The sequence below is a fragment of the Cavia porcellus genome, unplaced genomic scaffold (genome assembly GCF_034190915.1).
Source record: "Cavia porcellus strain 051 isolate PalLab524CR breed Dunkin Hartley unplaced genomic scaffold, mCavPor4.1 scaffold_3, whole genome shotgun sequence".
Classification (NCBI taxonomy): Eukaryota; Metazoa; Chordata; class Mammalia; order Rodentia; family Caviidae; genus Cavia; species Cavia porcellus.
The window spans coordinates 79,399,688-79,418,038 of record NW_026947486.1 but is presented as its reverse complement, the minus strand read 5'-3'; the positions used below and the strand labels follow the sequence as shown (position 1 = coordinate 79,418,038).

At 34.5% G+C, this 18,351-nt stretch overlaps 1 long non-coding RNA gene across 1 annotated transcript in view; it reads left to right on the top strand.

Annotated features, from left to right (window-relative positions):
• Positions 1–418: 418 nt before the first annotated feature.
• The window catches only part of LOC134475486 (uncharacterized), a 48,189-nt gene continuing 30,256 nt past the window's right edge, over positions 419–18,351 (top strand). Inside the window, exon 1 of the long non-coding RNA XR_010046633.1 lies at positions 419–1,128. This is a non-coding gene — a long non-coding RNA (uncharacterized LOC134475486). The remainder of the gene's footprint in view (positions 1,129–18,351) is intronic.

Below are 18,351 nucleotides of genomic sequence, written 5' to 3'. Positions count from 1 at the left end.
AGTTTTCACACTTAACTGACATCATGTACTGGTGTCTTTCTGTGTTTGGGGAATTTCACTTAGCCTAATGTCCTCAAGACTGATTTGTGTTGCTGCAAATGACAGAATGTCCTTATTTAGTAAATGCTGAATAGTATTCCTAAATGTTCAGGCTGTCCTTAAATTCACTGTGTAGCTCAGGCTGGTCTCAGATTCAAGGTAAACCTCTTTTTGCCTCAGCTTTCTGAGTAGTGGGATTATCGGCACGTAGCACCACACTTGGCCCATTGTGATTTCAGACTACCCAAGTGATATTAAAATTCCTACAAGTTTAACAATAGTTTCTAGTAAGCACATAAGAGATCCAGCAAACGACTGTTAATGTAATGTACCTATTACTCAGCTTCTAAAATTAGGGTCAATCTTGTTTCATGTCCACCCTCACTTTTTCTTTATTTTTTTTTTTAAATTTTATTTTGAAAGTATACAACAGAACAAGTCAGAATAAAGCCAACTAAGATCGTACAGTGAAATTGGTACAGAACTTTACAGCAGGTTACCGGGATAACAGTAATAGGTATAACAGTATATTTTGTTATCTTTATAATAGTTGTTCTTTCAATCATGTATATCAAAATGAGATGAAATATAGAACACTATAGGACTTATCAAAACAGAATATTGAATAGAGCAGTACCATTAATCAGAAAAGAGCAAAATGGTAATAGAAATATTTGCCTTCAAAGAGATGATAGAAGGAAATCCCCCTTATTTGCGATGGTCAGCCTCCCAGGAGACGCTCAGATTTCTGGTTCCCATTTGCTAATGGCGTGGGGGGGGGAGGAGGATAGGGGAAGTGGGATATCTGACTCTAGGCCATGTAGCAGTAGGTTCACCACTGCTTAGCAGGGAGGCATGATGGTCATTTGTTTTCACAGTGTCCTCAGTTCCAAATGGCGTGGATCTCAGGAGCTGCTGCTGGTTCTCCCCCTGGAAGGGCTGCAGTCGGCCAGACCACCACCGCTTACCAGGGAGGGGAGGTACTTGCTTGGCTTCCCAGGGTCTTAAGTTCCAACAGGAGACACTTCTGGTTCAACCCCTGGAAGGGCTGCAGTCTGCCACACTGCCTCTGCTTACCAGGGAGGGGAGGTGCGTGCTTGGCTTTCCAGAGTCCTAAGTTCCAACATCCACCCTCACTTTTTCATTCCACATCTGATATTTTGATATTTGCAAAAAATCCAGTCTCTGTGTTCTTCAATGCATCTCTATTGTTTTCTTTGTTTGTATCTTGCTTTACTCAAATGAGAGATACTATGTGATACTTTAACTTGTGTGTCCAGGTTATTTTACTCAAAAATATACTTTCCTGGTACATCCACTTTCCTACAAACGTCTTAAGATTGTCCTTTATAACTGAGTAGAATTCCATCATATATAGATACCACATTTCCTTTATACAATCATCTATTGACAGGTATATAGTTTGCTTCCAGGATTGAGCTATTATGAGTTGTGCTGCTCTAAACATTGGTATGCATGTATAATTTTAGTATAATTTCTTGAGTTTTTTGGGGAAGATACCAAGAAGGAAAATATCTAGGCATTTGGAATTTGTAATTTTACTTCTTTGAGAAATTTCCCTAAAGTGGTGCATTCCCACCAAAAATGTAGGAGGGTTCCTTTTTTCACCAAAGCCTCACCAGCATTTGTTATTTTTTTGATTTCTTGATGATCCTACTTTTCTGGAGTAAGATAGAATCTTATCGTTATTTTACTTTACATTTCTCTAATGGCTAGAGATGTTGAACATTCTTGCAAATATTTGTTGGCCATTTGTACTTAACCATATAATATTTAAGATTGTGTGTTTGCTTATTTCACTTAGCATTATCTTCTCTAGTTCCATACATTTACCTACAAATGCCTCATTTATCTTCAGGGCAGCATAGTACTCAATTGAGTATAAATACCACATTTTCCTTATCCATTCATCTGTTGATGAATGTATAAACTGTTTTTAAAATCTAACTCTTAAAATTGTGTTGCTTCAAACATGTGTTGCTTCAAGCATTTATCCCTGTAATATGATATTTTTGACACTTTCAAGGTGCCTAGAAGGGAGATAGCTAGGTAAAATGCAACTTAGATCTTTAGTATTTTGAGGAATCTCTACACTGATTTCTATAGTAGTTTTACTACCACATTCCCCACCCATAATATAGAAGATTAACTTTTGACCCATATTCTCATTAGCTTTTGTTCTTATTCGGTTTTTTGATGATATCCATTCTATCTGTAATAAATGGAATCTTAGTGTAAGTTTAATTTACATGTTGAACATTTCGTGTATGTATGGGCCATTTGTACTTCTGAAAAGTGTCTATTCTTTTTGGTGCTCATTATTTGATTGGATCTTTTAATTTGGAAAGTCTAGTTTTCTTGAGTTCTATATATATTCTGGCCCTTTGTCTGAGGAATAGCTGGCAAGCCCTGTGTTTATCTCTTCACTCTGTTGGTTGTTTTTTTCCTGTATAGAATCTTTTTAATTTGATATGCTCTCATTTGTTGACTCTTGGTTATTTCATGTGCCATTGGGGCTCTATTCAGAAAATTCTTACATATTCCTATGTCTTCAAGACATTGTACCTATTTTATCTTCCAGCAGATTGAATATTTCCACTGTAAAATTTAGATCTTTTATCCACCTTGATTTTAGTTTAGTATTAGTGAGGTATATAGGTCTATACTCAATTTTCTGCATATAGATACCCAATTTTCCCAGCACCGTGTATTAAAGAAGCAGTTTTTTCTCCAGTGTATGCTTTTGACCCCTTAGTGAAAGATAAAATAGCTGTATGTAACTGGGATTTTTTCTGTTTCTTATGTTCTGTTCCATTGATCCACATGCCTGGTTTTCTGCCAGTGTCATGCTGTTTTAATCAACACAGCTTTACAGTAAAACTTCAAGTTAGGGATTGTGATAGCATCTACTTTCCTTTTGTTGCCCAGGATTGTTTCAGCTATTCAGGGTCTTTTCTGGTTCCATATAGATTTTAGGGTTGTTTTCTATAGACCTGTGAGAAATATCATTAATATTTGGATTGGGATCACATTGACTCTGTGTACCAATTTTGAGTATGTTGATTGTGCCTATAGGAAAAGGGGAAATTTTTATTTTCTGGTGTCCTCCTTGAATTCCTTTTTCAGAGTGATGTAATTTCTATTGTACAGGTATTTTACTTTCTTGGTTAGATTAACATTTATGTATTTAATTTTTTATTAATACATGTTTGAAGTACATGCATTTTACAGTCATTTTGGGGAGTGGGTACATGTAAATATTAAAGTTTGCACCTTTTAAAAATCCTCTTCCCTCTCCTTCCCTCCTTCCTTCTTCAAATCTCATAGATATTATTGATCTGAGTTCATGTTTATGGCATATTATGTTTACATTGAGGTCATTAGGACTTTTACGTAGTGTATCTTCACTGTTTTGCCACTGCATTCTTTCACCCCTCACCCCTCACCTCTCACCCCTCACCCCTCACCCCTCACCCCTCACCCATCACTGTAGTTCCCTGTGCTCTTCTCCTTCTGCAGGAGATTCATCCCCTTGTCAACTTCTATCCTTTTTCTATTTCTCTTAGTTTGTACTTTGCCTTCCTCAGATGAGAGATACCATATAGTATTCAAGATTGTGTATTTGATTGGTTTCACTAAATATTACATTTTCCAGGTGCATCTTTTTAAAAAAAATGTCCCAAATTTGTTCTTCTTTATAGTCAAGTAGTGCTCCAATTTGTATAGATACCTTATTTTCCTTATTCAGTTGTCTGTTGATGGGTATACAGGCTCATTACAGGGTTTAGCTGTTGTGAACTGTGCTGCTATTGGTATGCATTTATCACTGTAGCATAATGTCTTATGGTGAGGACACCTAGAAATAGAATAGCTCAGTATATTGTGTTCCTCATATAAGACAAAAAAGTGATATACTTCACTTATTATTATGGTCTCAAGGTGTATTCATTTTTTAAAGATGATTCGTTATTGTTCTTTATGATAAGGCAGTATTCCATTGTGTAAAACTATCACATTTTCTTTACACATTCATTGATTGATGCACATATAGTCTGCTTCCAAGATTTAGCTATTATGAATCATGCTGTTATAATCATGAGTAGCTAGGTCAAATGGAATTTCTCATTACTTTTTAAAAGACTTTCCAGACTGATTTCTATAGTGGTTGTACCACTTAACAGTCTCTCCAACAATGAAGAAGGTTCCTTTTTCCTGTTGCTTCTTCACCACTTGTTGGTTCATTTTTTTATGATAGCCATTCTCTCTGAATGAGATGGAATCACAGTGTTGTTTTAACATGCGTTTCTCAAATAGCCACCAATGTTGAATATTTTTCTATATTTATTTACCATTTTTCTTCATATGAGCATTTTCTATCCATTTTAGATGTTCATCTTTAAATTAGTACATTTAGGTGGTCTAATTTTTGTGTATTGCTCATATATTGTAGTTGTCTGTCCTTGGAATTGCTGATAGATATTTTTTCCTGTTATGTAAGTTATCTCTTCACTATATTCATTGTTTCCTTTTCTGTAAAGGGATTTTTTAATTTGGTCAGATCCTATTTGTTGATCAGCAATATTATTCATTGTGCAACCAGGGTTTTATTCAGAAACTCTTCTCCTATACCTATGTCTCCAAGTGTTTTACCAATTTTGTCTTTCATATGTCTTGATTATCTTGTGGTGAAACACTATTTTGCTTAAATGGTTATGTTTTTACCTGTGCTGTTTTGTTGTTATGCCCTCTTTTTTTATCTCAATCTCCTTTTTATTATCTACTTTTTCATTTGTATCCTTTTAATTAAGGGAAAAATAAATAAAAATAGCAGGATATATTATAGTAACCCACTTTGATTTCCTATTAACTTGATTTGGAACTCTGTATTGCTCTCACCATCTTGTTTTGCCTGATTTTCCTCTATTCTGTTATGCTTGATAGTACCAAGTTTGAAAGTCTAGGCAACAACTATGAAGACAATGAGATTCATTGTGACGCCCATTTTGGTTGACTATTATCTTCTTTTGAAGTCCTCTAATGTCTCCAATGTTTTGGTTCTGTTGGTTTCGTTCTTTACCGTTTTGTTCAATTTTATTATAACTGATGATATAGGCAATTCTTTTTAAGATAACAAGAGGCATTATGGTAACCATTGTTGATCACCTTGTATTTTGTTTTTACATTATGTATTATGTCCATCCTTTTGATTTGACTGTTTTTGTCCTGGTATGTCACATTTGGTTTTACTGTCTTCAAAAAAAAAAAAAAAAGTAATAAGAACTGTGGGAGCAATAAAACCCAAAATGTGTAATTGTCATTGTACAAAAGAAAGGAACAGAAATTTCTCTAAAAGATATAACTGCATATATATTTAAGTGTATAAGATAGATAACCATATTACTGAGTTTTGTTGGATCATTGAACAAAACTGTTTGCAGTCTCACTGTTTGAAAGTCCCCTCTATATGCTTTAATTTTGTAACTTCAACAATTATTTCTAAGATGACAATATGTAATTAACTAGTGATTTCCTGCTGTTTAGTTTTCCTGAAATTCTGTATAATTTGTACCCTTTTTCTGTTTTTTTCTCTTTTCTCCTTAAATAAAATTTTATAAAATTGTCTTTCAACAGATTAAATATTTCCATTTTATATTTAAATTTCAATCACTTTTATTTTAGTTTAATGAATGGTAAGAAAAATAGGTCTAGGTTCAATCTTTGGCATGTGAATAGCCAGTTTTCACAGCAACATTTGTTAAAGAGGCTTTCATTCCTCTAACAAAAACAAAACAAAACAAAACAAAACATCCCACAAAAAATAACTTGTCCTCTTTGTCAAAGATAAGAGAGTTGAGTCTGCCTAGAGTTGTTTCTGTATCTTTTAGTCTGTTCCACTAACTGAAGAGTCTTTTTTTTTTTTTTGCCAATACCATGCCATTTTTATCACTGTAGATTTGTACTATAAATTGAAATATGAGATTTTGATGTTTCCTGTCCAGGATTGTTTTTGTTATTCTAGGAAGTCTCTTCTGGTTCCATGTGAATTTAATATGGTGTTATATAGTTTTATTGAGGATTGCTATTACTATTTTGATTTGGATTGTGTTAATCTGAATAATCATTTTGGAAGAATGGTTGTATTGACTGTACTGGTTTTGCCTATCAAGGAACAGAGGATATCTTTCCATTTTCTGATATTCTCTTTATCCTTTTTAAGATTACTATAATTTTTAATTTTACTTCCTTAGCTAGATTAATTCCTAAATATTCCACTTTTTAGTACCATTGTGAAAGATACTGTTTCCCTAATTTTTCTCTGTGATTTTGTTATTTGTATAGAGAAATACTGTTGATTTTTGAATGGTGACTTTGTATCCTGCTTTGTCATTAAATTTAATTATTAATTTTAGGAATCTTTTGGTGGAGATTTTGGGGTATTCTATGTAGAGGATTATGTCATCTGGAAATAATGATACTTTAACTTCTGTTTTATAATCCATATCCATTTATTTTTTTCTCTTGTCTAATTGTTCTATTTAGTGTTTCAGGAACTAAACTGAGCAGGAGAGATGGCAGTGACATCTTTGTCTTCTTCCTAATTTTTTTCCAAAACAATAGAAAAATTTTCTTCCTGATTTTAGAGGAAAAGCTTTCACTTCTCTTTACTTAGTATGATGTTGGGTATTGGTTTGTCATTAAAGGTTTTTTTAAAAATCAGATTGAGGTAAAATATTCTGTACCTATTTTTTTCAGGGTTTTTATCATGAATGGTTGTATTTTGCCAAATGATTTTCTGCATTTATTGAAATTATCATGTGATTTTTGTCCTTACTTTATGTGGTATACTACATTTATTGATTTGTGTATGTTGAGCCTTTCCTGAATCCCTGCAATAATTTGTAATTGGAAATAGTGTATTCTATTTTTGATGATTTTCTGCATTCTGTTTGCCAGTATCTTATTGAGAATGTTTGTATCTATGTTTAATGAAGGGATTAGGCTGTAATTCTCTTTTTTGGTTGGATCCTTTTCTTGTTTTCAAGTGAGGGTAATTTTTCTTTTGGGAACGATTTCAGGAATACTGTTTTCCTTTTGATTTCATGAGAGTTTGAGGAGTACTGACATCATATCTCTAAAAGTACTTGTAGAATTCAGCAGTGAATAAATCTCAGCTTTTCTTAGTTGATTTTTTATTACTTCTTCAATTTCATTGACTGATATCTGATTCTTCAGGACTTTTATATCTTTTGATTTAGCTTTGGCACTTCATATGTACGTGGGAATGTATCCATTTCTTCTGAATTTTCATTAGTAGAGTAAAGATTCTCTAAGTAGTTATCAATGATTTTATGGGTTTCTATCAGAGACCCCTACAGTGAGTTCCTAATCTCCCAGGGTTATCATGCTTAGCAGGGAAAGGTAAAAAAGAGCATGAGACAAGAACTGCAGAAAGATAGGGCGCTGGGATGGTCCATATCCTATGGGAACAAAGGACTAGGGATCTCCAACTAACCACCATTTTATTAGCCAGTACAGGGGAAGAAGTAGTGTTTTTCCTGGAGTAGCATAGAAGCAGTGGTAGAATGGGCAAATGTAACACCATAAAGGAAACAAGCCAACATCCATGCCCACACCTGGGTGCCAATCTCATTGACCAAGAGGAAGAAAAATTTCCACATTTCCACAAGGCAGGCAGGGTAAGGAGAACCTTGGGCAGGTACTATATCAGTTTATAATTTGTGATCCCCAACAGACTTCAGGAGACTACTTTCTGATTTTACATTTTCAATCTCTAATTTCATGGGTTTTCTTTTCATTCCTTATTTTGGTAAGATTGGCTAGGGGGTTGTTTAATTTTTTTTCATCTTTTAAAGAACCAACTCTGTTAATTTTTGTGTTCTTTTTAAATCTTAATTTTACTAACTTCTGCTTTTCTATTTATAATGTTCTTTCTCATAGTAGCTTTGAATTTGCATTATTCTTGTTTTTCTAGGTCCTTAAGGTGCATCATTTAGTTATTCATTTGAGCTCAATTTGCTTTTCCTGATGTTTCCTGATTTTTTATGTCCATTAGTGTCTGTTTTATGAAGGTGAGCATGCCAGTGTTGTATCACTTATTGTAATTTTTATCTCTTTATTAATTTGTTCCATTAACTAGTATGTAGTGACTACATTTGTCTCTTTCAATTAGTCTTGGCTTGAAATCTACTTTGTCTGATATTAGGGTAGCAATACTTTCCTGGTTACTATTGCATAGAATATTGTTTTCCATTTTTTTATTTTTAATGTGTTGTTTTTTAAATTTAAATGTGTTCTTATATACTGCATTTTGTTTTTTTTCTCTTGATTCAGACTGTGAATATGTGTCATTTGACTGGGAAACTGAGACCATTCACAATGAGAGTTATTCCTGAGAGGTATTAACATTACTGTCATTGCATTATTTCTTGTTGTTGCTTTCCTTCTTTTCCCCCTTTTGCTTAGCTGCTCATCATGCCAGGTGTATACATGTTCTTTGACCTGTTGTGATCCTTGTTGCTTTCTAGGATATTCTTGAAAATTTTTTGTAATGCTGGTTTAGTAGTCATCAATTTCTTGATGTCCTACTTGTCATGGAAATACCTTGTCTCTCCATGAATTTTGAAGGCAAGGTTTATAGGATACATAAGTTGCAGTTAGAAATTATTATCTTTTAGGGATTGAAGCCATTTATTCCAATCCTTCCTTGTCTTTAAAGTATGTGTAGAGAAGTCTGCTTAGGTACTAGTTGGTTTACATTTATATTTGATTCATTGTCTAACAGTTAAGATTTTGTCCCAGTGGTAGACTTCTGCTACTTTTAGTATAGTGTGACAAGAGAGGCTCAATGTATGCTTTGGTTATTTGGGGTTCTTTATGCCTCACTTATCTGTGTGTTTATTTCCTTATGTTTGGGAAGCTTTGTGCCATTATTTTTGTTAACAGAGTTTTTAAAACTGCAATTTGTGCTGTCTTCCATGTATTCATTTATTTCAGTTATTCTTAGAGTAGCCTTCTTTGCATCATCTAACATGTGTTTGACCCATTTTTCATTTTTTTTCAGGTGTCTTTGAGAGGCTAGTCTTTGAAAGTATCAATATCTTCTCATCTTGAAATTCTATCCTTACATTGGTTGGTTCTGCTGCTCATACTTTCAGTTATTTTTAATCTCCTGGATTTCTGATTGAAACGTTTTCATGCATTCAAACTCTTTGGTCAACTGTTCATTGATATTTTGTGCTTTTTTAATATCACCTAAACTTTTATTAGTATCTTCTGAAAGCTCCTACATCGTTTTGGTTATTACTTATATTATCTGTTTGTTGAATATTCCCTGAGCTCACTGAATGCCTGTTTGATTAATTTTCTAATCCCCTCGGTTATCCTTTTGATTAGTTCTGGTGTTTGGCTTGTGATTCTCTGACCCTCAGTGCTCCCTGAATTGGCATTGAGGAAGCTGAGAAATTTGGGAGGCATCTTGCTGCTTTATATTCTCATCTTTTAATTGTTTTGCTTTGTGTTGAGTTTTTTGCATGTTTATAGTCTAAAGACTTTTTTAAAATCTAATTTGGAGATCTCTTTAGTTGTTTTTTATTGATATACTTTAAGAATGGATAATGATAATGCTTTGCCAAAAACCCAAGATCTCATCACATTGTTTAATTTATGCAGTGTAACAAGCTCCAAAACAAAGTTCTTTTGGAATGTAATCTGACATTGTTAAGAGCGCAAAGGTAATCTGAGTATTGGATTTCAGATAATTTCAATAATGTGATCCTTCTATTAATATCAAGCAAATTTTAACTGGATATCAACATATCATAAGAACTAATTGTGTACCAGCCTTAGTTCAAGAGAAGAAATCTTAAATTATGATACAAACATTAACATAGCCCAAGTATTGACTTACGGCTAATATATACTAAATTTGACAGCTATATCCTTGCTAGTGGTAGAAAAATATTCAATAGTAATTTCACCATTAACTACAAAAAGATTAACAATGCTTTATTGTTCTAATATTAACGATATAGGGTTTTGGACTGGGGGAATGCAAAAGGAATACTTTGAAACTTTAAACTCTATGATATGAGAAAGAGGAGAGAGAAGTGCTGCAAAGAATCTTATTGTGGAATAGAAGGATGTTTATAGAATTACATAAATGTAATAATAAAACTAATGAGAAACCAAAGATTTAAAAATGAGAACAAAAAATAAATTGTATAGAGTAAAAATAAAGAAAATGTAAAGGGAAAAATTAAGAGAAGAAAAATAAGGAAAAAAAGGAGAAAAATAAATAAGAAGCAAGGAAGAAGGAAAATGAAAAATTCCATAAGATCCAATAAAGTTTTGAAGAAGGAAGAAATTAAAAGAGAGAAAAAAGAAGAAAACAAATGAACAAACAAAAACTAAACACAATACACTTAGCAAAAAAGCCTCACAAAATTCCCCAAATCAAAACATCCAGAAATAATACAAAAATAAAAGCAAACAAACAAAAAAGAAAAATGAGAAATTTCTTTATGATTTTTCAGATCTACCATTTTAGCATACTGTCCAATTCAGAATTTGTCCCTGCTCATGCAAGTAGATAAAGAAGACAGTGAGATCCAGGTCTGTGCTCGATGCAGGCACCAGCATGCAGTGGCATCAGGGTGAGGGTATCAATTCGGCAACTTTCAAATACAGAGCAGTTTAAGCTGAAGCTGGCCTCTGGCCATGGTGGTGGAGCCTGTGACCTTCAGCGTAAACTCCTCAGGGGTTCTCCTGCCAGCCTGACCATGGCTGTCTCTCCCGGTTGTCTCTCACACGCTCACTGTGGCAGCCCTCAATGTAAGCTTTCCCATGGCTGCTCTTAGTCTGTGGATCAGTCAACCCCTCCATTGAAGGGCTTCTGGCCACAAACTTCCCCGAGGAGGTAAGGTAGACAATTGGGCTGAAGTCACTCACCAGCTGTTGCAGATCACAGCATCTACTGGTCCATTCCACTGTTTTGTGTCTCCCTGGAGCTCTCTGGTGTCCCTTACTTTCATTTTGTCTCTATCATTCCTTCCTTTTTTGCCAGGAGCTGGAAGCTGGGGATAAAGGACAAATTATTCTTTCCCTTCTCCATACTTTGTTTTGTCTCTTCAATTTCTCCATTGGTTTTAAGTATTCTGTCAGATTTTTCCTACTTCTGTTGGATCTACCTGAACTACTTCTGATGGATTCTTCCCCAAGTGGTTATTTTCCAGGGTCTAGATTCCAAATTCTGGAGAGGATGAGTTGCTGTTGCTTACCACTCTGGCATTTTCCTGGAAGTCAATTTCCCGATACCTAACACAGCAATGTTGAGAGATGGAACTGGAGACATACTCCAAGAAGATGGTAGAGTGGTAAGCAGCAATAAATCAGCTTCTTTAAGATTTAGAATTCAGACACTGAAAAATAACAACCTGGGGAAGAACAACTCTGGTACCCAGGAAGTATCTGACAAAGAAGCTGAAGCCTACAGAAAAATTGAAGACAGAACACAGTACAGAAAAAAGGGAGCAATTCACCCTTCATCCCCAGCTCCTGGCTCATGGTTCATGAGAAAGGAAAATTGAATCTGCAGAGACTTGGTGGAACTGGGCAACTCTAGAGGCCTTCAAGGATAAATGCATCAGTGGATTGGAGTAGTAGATCCTGTGCACTACAATAGCTGGTGACTCCAGTCCAATTGTCTGTCATATCCCCTAGAGAGAATGCATAGTTAGATAATTTCAGGGAAGGGTCAATTGAACCTGGGACTCAAGGAAGTCATGCATTCGCTTCATCTCAGTACACTCAGTGTTAAGCTGCCACAGTGATTTGCTGAGGGACAACCACAGAAGATGTCCATGATCAGGGAGCTGTAGTTAGGCAGGCAAGAGACATCTGAAGTATTATAAGCTAAATGACTCAGGCTTCACTGCTACAGCCAGAGGCCAGGTTCAGCCTGAATTTTTATGACAGCAGAATCACACCTTTAATTGGACACTGGCAAAAAAATCCAGAATCTAGTAGATAGCCACAGGCTTGAAATCATAGAGAAATTTTGTTTACTCCTCACATTTTAAAAAAAATCTTTCTGAGACAGGGTTTTACTATGCAGTTCATGCTGATTTTTAACTTGTAGCAGTCCTCCTGCTTCAGCCTTCCAATTGCTGGGAATACAAGTGTGTACCACCATGCATATCTTTTCAGCTGTTTTTAAAGTTTTGTTTATTTGGGGTTATTTTGAACTCTTTTTTTGGATAAGTGCGTGAATATTATTTTTGTTATTGTTTTTATTTTTCTTCTTTCTATTTCTTCTGTCTTTAGTTTCAGTTTCCTAAGGTTTCTGTAATCTTCCTTTGTCTTTCAATATTGTTTCTACTGTCTTTTTCTTTTATTTCTCTATTATTTCCTCTTAAATTTCCCCTATTAATTACTTCTATCTTATTTTTACTCACTGTGTCATTTCTGTCTTTTTTCTCCCTTTTTCTTTTCTCTTCTGTTTTGCTAGTTTTTTGCCCTACCCTTACCCAATTCTATAGATGTCTTGCTACTGCCAAAAAGACCTTTTGAACCACTTCTCTATTCTCCTCATATCACAGTTTAAAATTTGAAAGTATTGCTTTTACATTCTCTATTTCAAAATCCTAAATCCTTAATAGTATAACTATAAAGATTTGTTAATTGTTTTATAGTTAACTCTTTAAGTTACTGTTGACTGTTTTTCTACCCACAGCAGTGTTATAGCTGTTACACTTAGTACATAATAGCTATAAGTCAATACCTGGGTTCCCTTAATGTTTACATTACAATTTATGGTTTCTTCCCTAGGAATAAGGGTGGTATATAACTATTTCTCATGGTATGTTAGTAACTAATTTGTCTGGCCAGTAGGACTGCAGCTGTTTAACTTCATATTAACAACTGTTATTTCTCTGTAAACCAACACTCAGATTGCCTTTGTGACATTAACGATACCAAAGTACATTGCCAGAGAATGGACTAACAATACTGCATCATTATTTTCTAGAAAAACTAAAAAAAATATATAAAACATGAATGACCATTTCACCAAATAATTACAATGCATGAAAAGGTTTCGGTTAGAAATCTAAATTATAACTCATATTGAAATTACGAGCAGTTAGACAGACCAAAGTGAGAACAGAATTTAAGAACTTAGAAGATGATGTTGCCCTTAAAGACCAACATCTAAGGAACACCTGAAAAACAGCAAGAGAAACAGAAAGATTGGTGCAACATCTGTTAGATGATGTAAAGAAGACTAATTTAAGAATAACTGGAATAAGTAAAAACTCAGAAGACATCACAAATGGCATAAAAATATCTTAAAAATAATGACAGGAAACTCCCCAAATGTAGGGAAAATAAACAGATAAGTGAGGCTTGTAACACATAAAATAACCATGGCCAAAAGAGAACCTCTTTATGCCATATTATACTCAAAATTCCAAAGTCCATCACAAGGACAAAATTCTAAAAGCTGTTAAAGAAAAGCAGCAAATCACAAAGGTAAAATCATTAGAATCACAGCACACTTCTCTACATAAAACTTAAAGGTCAAGTGAGATTGTAGCAAAGCATTTCAAGCTCTAAAAGATATTAACTTCCAATCCAAACTTAGGTAACTTGCAAAACTTTCTTTTAAAATTGTTGGAGAATTAAAATATTTCCATAAGGGGCACCTCAAGAAATTGATGACAACCAAACCAGCGTTACAAAGAATTTTCAAGTTTATCCTAAAAAGAGAAAATAAAGGCAACAATGTGAATAATAATGAAGACACCTAGCAAGACAGCAGTTAAGCAAAAGGGGAAAATGAGGAAATCAGCAACAGGAGAATAATGTAATGGCAGAAATAAGTCAATATCTCCTAGGGGTAACTCTCAAAGTAAATACTTGAACAAATGGACTTAGTAGATTTTTACAGTGTGTTCCATTCAATGATACATGGAACTTTCTCCAGAATAGACAACATATGTATTAGCATTTGCATACTAAAGTAAATGCAAAAGAATCAGGATTATCCCATGCATCTTATCAGATCACGGTGCAATAAGACTAGAAATCAGTGGCAAAAGAAGCCATATGAACTATGCAAACATATGGAAGTTAAACAACTCTCTCTTGAATAACAATAATCTCTTAGATAATACTCTCTTGAGGAAACATTACAGATGAAATTAAACTAAAAATTAGTTTCTATTATCAAATGATAATGTCAGTATGACATAGTGGAGCCAATGGGGAGCAATAAAAGCAGTCCTTAAAAGGAATGTTCGCAGCACTGAATTCCCACCTCAGAAGAAACTGTACGAGCTCTAATAAATAACCTAGTGATATTCCTCAAGGCCCTAGAAAAACAAGAATAATACAAAACCAAAGTTAATATGAGGAAGGAAATATAAAGATCAGGGCAGAAATTAATGAAATTAAGACTAAAGAGGCAATACAAAGAATCAATTAGTAGAGGAGTTGGTTTCTTGAAAAACTAAACAAAATAGACAAACTCCCACCCACTCTCACCAGGAAAGACCCAAATCCATGCAATTGAAAGTGAAAAATGTGAAATTATAATGGATTCTGCTGAATCCAGATTATTGGTATCTACTTTGAGAAACTTTAATAAAATAAAAAACTCAGAGGAAATGTGTAAATTCATAGATACATATGAATTGCCTAAGCTGAATTAAGAAGATATAAAGTCCTGCATAAAATAATGAATTGAAGAACAAAAACTACCAAGAAAAGCCCAGACTCCCTTGGATTCACTGCTGAATTCTATGAGAATTTAGAGATTCTAATACAAGTCCTTATCACACTCTGATGAAATCTAAAGGGAAGTGATTCTAAGTCATTCCTTGAAACAGATATTACCCTGAAAGCAATACCATAGAAGAACCTAACCCAAAAAGAGAACTACAGGTCAGTCTTTTAATTAACACAGGTGCAGAAATCCTCAATAATGAAAGCAGTGTTAAGAAGGAAATTTAAAATGATGAATTCTCACATCAGGAAAACAGAACTAGTTCAAAAACAAAACCAAAACAAAAACCTAATGCTAAACATCAAACTTCTAGAAAAAGAACAAATTGAATCCAAAACTCATGCAAGGGAGATAATTATAAAGATAAGAGCAGAAATTAATTCAATCTAAACAAAAAAAATTACAAAGAATCAGTGAATGAAAGAGGTGGGTCTGTGACTAAGTAAAATTGATAAACCATTAGACAATCTTATTAAAAAGTAAAATTGATAAACCAGACAATCTTATTAAAAAGAGGAAAGAGGGCTGAAAATTTAGCTCAGTGGCATAAGCACCTGTCTTGCAAGCACACAGTCATGATTCGATTCCCGGTACCAGAAAAAAAAAAAAAAAAAAAAAAAAGAGGAAAGAAAGGACTCAAGTTCACGCAATTAAGAATGAAAACAGTGAAATCTCAATGGATGCTGTGGAAATCCAGATCATCAATACATGCTTTGAGAAACCTAATAAGATGAAAAACATAGAAGAAATAAATACATTCCTAGATACAGATGAATTGCTCAAACTGAATCAAGAAGCTGTAAACATTGTAAATAAACCAATCACAGTCAAACCACCAGAAGAGAAAAGCCCAGGACCCAATGGAGATACTACTGAATTCTTCAAGATATTTAGAGACATTCTAATGCCTCTAATGCTGAAACTCTTTAATGAAACTGAAAGGGAAGCAATATATCCTAATTTATTCCTGCAAGCAAGCATTACCCTGATAACAAAAGCAGGGAAGACACAATCAAAAAGAGAATTACAGGTCAATCTTCCTAATGAGCTTAGATACAAAAATCCTCAATAAGTCACTGGCAAATAGAACGAAGCAAATCCTCAAGAAGATTATTAACCATGATGAATCAGGATTCATCCTAGGAATGAAGGAATGGTTCAACATACATAAAATCAATAAATTTAATACATCATATCTACAGAGCCTAAGACAAAAATCACATGGACACACAAAAAACATGTGACAAAATCCAACACCTATTCACCTATTCATGATAAAAAATCCTACAGAAAATAAAAATAGTTGGTTTTTATGTCAATCTGATAAGAGCCATCTATAACAAACCATCAGTCAATATCACACTGAACAGTAAAAAACTAAAAAGTTTCACTCTAGAATCAGAAACAAGATTTTATTGTGTCTTTGGTGTGAGAAATGAAAAGGGTAATGTCTTAGTTACTTTTTACTCATCGCTGAGACAAAATACCTGAAGCCCAAAGTTAGGAAAGGAAAGGTTTATTTCTTACAGTTTTGGAGGTTTCAGTCCACACTCAGTTGGCTCCAAGACAGGCAGGCATGGCTGGGCTGCAGTTCATGGCAGCAGGCAACAGCAAACTCGAACCAGCAAAGAGAAAGACACACCTTCTTCCTGCCATTACATCACATCCTGGCTCCACCCCTATGTGGGTGGAGCCATCAATCCAAGCACTATACAATGAACCATCACAAATGAACAATGCAAACTCATGAGGCCTGGGGGGCACAAACATAAACCCTGACAGGTAAATAAGGACCAAAGTGTATAATAGGCATTGTAAAATAGGTGGGAAGAGGGGAAAAAGAAGGAAGGGAAAAGAAAAAGTAATAAAGCAAGGATAAAATAGAAACAAAATTTTGTAAGTGAGGAGGGGAAGAGGAACTGAAGGGAAGGGAGGGGACTGAGGAAAAAAAGGAACGAGGATATATTTATGTATAGGTACAAATTCCCTATGATGAATGTGGTCATTATGTATATTTAAATTGTATCAGTAAACTTAATTTAGATATCCTAAATAAAATACTGCCAAACAAAATGCATTTGTCCATCAAAAAATCATACGTTGTGACTAAGTATCATTCATTCCAGGGATCCAGGGATGGTTCAACATATGTAAATCAATACATGCAATACACTACATATACTGAAGCAAAGCCCCAAATCACATGATCATCTCAAACAGAAAATCGTTTGACAAAATCCAACAACCATCCCTGCACGATAAAAACAAGAAGAAAAATAAGAATAAAAGTCTTTATCTCAACCTTGTAAAAGCCTCCCGTGACAAACCAATGGCCAGCATCGTACTAAGTGCAGAGAAGTTGAAAGATTTCTCTCTAAAACCAGGAACAAGACAAGGATATCTACTATCATCACTCCTGTTGAACATATTTCTCAAAACCTTAGCTAGAGCAGTAAGACACAGAAAGAATTAAAAGTGATATGGATAGAGAAGGAAAAAGTTAAATTATCATTCTTTGCAGATGACATGATCCTCTACATAGAAGACCCTAAAAAGTCTATCAAAAAACTCATAGAAGTAGTATCCAAATTCAGCAGTGTAGCAGGATATAAAATCAACACCCAAAAAATCAGTAATGTCTCTGAACACTGATAACAAACTCACTGAAAGAGAAATTAGGGAAGCAATAACATTCACAGTAGCATTAAGAAAAATGAAATACTTAGGAATTAACATAAACAGGAATGTGAAAGACCTCAACAATAAAAATTATAGTACTCTGAAAATGGATATTGAAGAGGATATTAAAAAAGGTATCCCTTGTCCCTTGATAGGCACAACCCTTATAGTCAAAATGTCCATACTTTCAAAACTGTCACATAGATTTAATGCAATCCCGATTAATATATGAATAACTTTCCTTACAGAACCAGAGAAAGCATTCCTAAAACTCAAAGGGAATTTGAAGAGACCTAGAATAGCAAAGGCAAGTATGAGCAAGAAGTACAAGTCAGGGAGCATCACAATATATAAAGCTACTTGATAAAAACAGCATGGCATCAGAAAAAAAACTAAAAATAAAACAAGCAAGTTGTGGATCAATGGAACAGAAGAGAACATATAGAAGCAACTGCAGGCACACTCATCTATGTTATTTTTGACAAAGGAGCCAAATTCCTTTGCTGGAGGAAAGATAGCCTCTTTCTAAACCCCCAGTGGGCACTGAGTCCTTAGACTCCAGACACGTAACAGAGCCTCAATCACTGGCCTCAAAACCACCTCACAACAGATGAAACTCACAAACCTAACCAAAACAATTATCCTGACTTCCTCCCAGCTTTCTCACTCTCACCCAGACTACAAAAGATCCCAGTCACCTCCCTGTGCTTCCTTCATTTCCAAATCTCAACCATTAAACTATACCACCCTTGTCTGATCATTGCACCTTTCTTCCGGGGGCCAGTCCCCCCACTCATTCCCTAAGAGGT